The sequence below is a fragment of the Aquila chrysaetos genome, chromosome Z (genome assembly GCF_900496995.4).
Source record: "Aquila chrysaetos chrysaetos chromosome Z, bAquChr1.4, whole genome shotgun sequence".
NCBI lineage: Eukaryota > Metazoa > Chordata > Aves > Accipitriformes > Accipitridae > Aquila > Aquila chrysaetos.
This window is the reverse complement of record NC_044030.1, coordinates 712381-716248: the sequence shown is the minus strand read 5'-3', so window position 1 is coordinate 716248 and position 3868 is coordinate 712381. Positions and strand designations below refer to the sequence as shown.

The window sequence follows — 3868 nt, the reverse complement described above, 5'->3', positions numbered from 1 at the left end:
GGATCCAGTTCCCGAGGGAGCGCACCGAGAACTCGTCTCCCTTCTTTTACAGGGTGTTAGTCGGTGGTCTCGACACGCACAGTTCCTGTTCCCGGGGTTCTCTGGAATTAGTCGGAGAGCTCTGGGGGGGCTCACGGGGGAGCGGCCTCTCTTTCCCTGCTGGCATGGCTGCTTAAGCTAGAAGCACAGTCCCATCCTCCGCGGGGCCCCCTCCTCCAGGCGCACATGCTGTGCTCCTTCTCCTGGTCACTTCAGATAAGGAATTGCGGCTCCGGAGAAGCGCGGTCCGCAGGGCCCTCCGCAGGGCCCTCTCCTCCGGCCACATTGTCCTGTTGCCAAACGTCCAGCGTTTTTGCAGAGACCGCCTGCTCCACCGAAGCTCTTGAACGGACGTCTGAGACATTGACTCTGATGTGTCAGACCGTCGCAAGGCCTCCATCCAAGGGGTGTGATAAATTCATCTTATGTATTAATTCATCTTACGTATTTGTTAATCAAACCGGTTTTGTAAGCCTTGCACAGTATGTTCGCTTTTGCAAGGCAGTGTTAGCTCTGCAAACAGGGCAGTTGGAAACTTTGTAACTGTAAGGTCCTGCTAAGTGAACGGGGCTAGATCGGCTTTCAATGCCTAATAAGGAAATTTTAAGGTACGCATGCTCTAAATGACAAGAAACGCAGAAGAAGACTACAACCTTCATCCCACGACCCCCTTAGCACCAGGCGGCAATCGCAGAAGACGCTAGCAAGGCCACGCGGGCCGGGACTCTGGGCTTCAGCCCGGCAGCCAAGGGCTATAAAAAGGGGACTCTAAAGGGGTTGGGGGCGCGCCGTTGGTAGAGCAGAGACTCCCCGGCCGCCCAGCGCTGTTTTGCCTGTTTGCTGCTTGCTTCAATAAATTTTGATTGGACTGTCCACAGGCTGGCGTATAATTTGTCGTCGCCACCCATAACAATTTTGGTGCCGTGACTCGATAAGGTAACTTGGTTCGGAATCTAAACTCTGGGAGGCGCCCCATCTTTGGATGGCCCCGGAGTGGACGATATCCTTTCCAAGACCCTTACCTCTGAACCCTAAATTTGGCAAGCAGGCAAAAGAACACTGCAGTACCCCGTAATTTTTGTGCACAAAGATCCGGACGAAGACTCCAGGTTAAGTGAGTATTAAAAGCGTTCCCGTTCGGTCGGGGTGGGTTTCCCGAAGTGCGCATGAACGAGACGCTCCCGAGAGGAGCGAAGTGAGTGCGGACCCTCTTGTGCGGTTCTCATTGCCCGCGAGGGCGTGAGCCACGAACGAGGGGCGTGTGTGTGTGTGAGAAGGCACTTCGGAAGATGGGGCAGAAGAAAAGCAAGCCTTCTGACTCCATGAGGGGCCCCAAGGTGAGGTTACCCGACATACCGCCGACAGCCCTCTAGGATTAATCATTGCCCATTGGGATGACTGGCCCCCAGACAAGGCAAAAGTAGAGAAAAATATATTATTGTATGCAGGTGTGGGGTGGTAAACAAATCAGAGGAGATCGGGTATTTTGGCCTGTTTTTGGGTCATTTGAGGATTGGATATGCCAGGCCCTAAACATATATGTAAATACTAAGGAACCCTTCAGTTTAGAAGAGAGTGAATATGCTAGTTTATGGATAAGATTAGATACCCGAGTCCACGTGTTTAAGTGAAAAGAACCATAGGAAAAAAACTAAAAACCCCGAAGAACTTCCCGCACCTCCTCCCCCTTATGTTCCCCCTACACCCGTGCCTGACCCAACCCCCCTCCCTCCTCTCCCCCGACAGCCCCAGACCCAGACTTAGGCTCTCCTAGTTCCCTGAGAGACTCGGAGAATAACGAGGAGTCAGACTAGGAGGAAAGAGCAGTTAGAGGAAAGACTATACCCATTAAGAGAAATAGCTATGGGAGGACCACAACCTGGCATGGGATTTGTGCCAGTACCTTTGAACTCCAGAGATATAAGGGAATTTAAGAAGGAGATGGGGAACCTTTTAGAAGACCCTTTGGGAGTATCCGAGGTTAGACCAGTTTTTGGGTCCTAATGTATATACCTGGGAAGAGTTGCAGGCAATTTTAGGCATACTATTCACAGTAGAAGAAAGGGAAATGATTCGAAGAGCAGGAATGAGAGTTTGGGATCAGCAGCACCAACGCGGACCAGGCGCAGATATTAAATGGCCATTACAGCGGCCGAACTGGGATAACCAGAACGCAGAACATAGAACTCATATGGCGGATCTGCGTACTATAATTGTTCAAGGCATTAAGGAATCTGTTCCCCGAGGACAGAATATTAACAAAGCATTTAGTGAACACCAAAAGAAAGATGAGACCCCCACTGAATGGTTAGAGAGACTGAGAAAGAATCTGCAGCTCTATTCCGGGCTGGACCCTGCCACTCCGGTAGGGCAAGCCCTGTTAAAAACTCAGTTTGTGGCGAAATCATGGGTAGATATTAGAAAGAAACTGGAAAAGTTGGAAGATTGGCAGGAGCGAGGATTAGATGAATTGTTAAGAGAAGCTCAGAAAGTGTATGTGAGAAGGGAGGAAGAGATCCAGAAAAGGCAAGCAAGGATTTTGGTGGCAGCTGTCCGAGAAGGACAGAGAGGAGTAGCACCCCGTACGGGGGGATGTAGTGCCCAGGGGCCAAAGGAAAGACCCCAGGAAGCCAGGGTGACACAAAGGATTTGAGACAGGTTGAGTGTTTCTACTGTCAAAAGAAAGGACACCTGAGGAGGAACTGTAGAAAGCGTATACAGGATGAACGGATGTTTAAAGAAGATTAGGGGGGTCAGGGGCTCTATTTGCTGGGGACCCCTAAGAAAAGAGCCTTGATAAAATTAAAATTAGGTCCCCAGCATCAAGAAGTTGAGTTCCTTGTGGACTCTGGGGCAGAAAGATCTACTGTCCAGTCAGTGCCCCGAGGATGCTTACTGTCCTCGGAGAAATTGCAAGTAATAGGAGCAAAAGGGGAACCGTTTCAGGTACCAATAATAAAAGGAGTGGAAATAGAAACTCCATCTCAATTTGGAATAGGATCCTTTTTGTTGGTACCTGAAGCAGAATACAATTTATTAGGAAGAGATCTAATGATTGAATTAGGATTAACTTAGAATAAAGAACCAAGAAATAGCGGTAAAATTGTGTGTTTTGACAACGGAGGATGAAGCTAAAATCAATCCTGAAGTATGGTCTACCCCGGAGTCAGTAGGACGATTAGACATTGCTCCCTTTGAGTCACTATTAAGAACCCAGAAGTTCCAATTAGAGTCAAACAATATCCCATGTCACAAGAAGGCAGACATGGACTACAACCAGTAATCGAAAGGTTGTTGCAGCAAGGATTATTAGAACCTTGCATGTCACCACACAAGACCCCCATTCTGCCCATAAAGAAATCGGATGGGTCCTACCGTTTAGTACAGGATTTAAGAGGAGTAAATAAGAGGACTATTACTAGATTCCCAGTGGTAGCCAATCCATATACTTTACTGAATCAACTTTCCCCCGAATTAAAATGGTATAGTGTAATAGACTTAAAGGACGCATTTTGGGCCTGCCACCTAAAGGAAAACTGTAGGTGTTATAAGCTGTTTGCAAGAGCTAACACTGCCTTGCAAAAGCGAACATACTGTGCAAGGCTTACAAAACCGGTTTGATTAACAAATACATAAGATGAATTAATACATAAGATGAATTTATCACAATCCCCCCTTTTTGTTTTCATCATTTTGTTGGTCAAACCGGATTACGGTTTCTCGAGCTAGAGAAAGAAGGGGAGTTTCTCTTTCAACAATTTCGGCTTCATGCTGCCCTCTTAATAACATTAGGTGTGGAGCTTCTAGTCGATTTTTTTACTAATTCAAT

The 3868-nt window shown here is 47.7% G+C and overlaps 1 long non-coding RNA gene across 1 annotated transcript in view; it reads left to right on the top strand.

Moving 5' to 3' along the window:
- LOC121232686 overlaps window positions 1-3005 on the top strand; it is a 12962-nt gene extending 9957 nt beyond the window's left edge. The window contains exon 2 of the long non-coding RNA XR_005931595.1: window positions 2852-3005. This is a non-coding gene — a long non-coding RNA (uncharacterized LOC121232686). The remainder of the gene's footprint in view (window positions 1-2851) is intronic.
- Window positions 3006-3868: the final 863 nt, after the last annotated feature.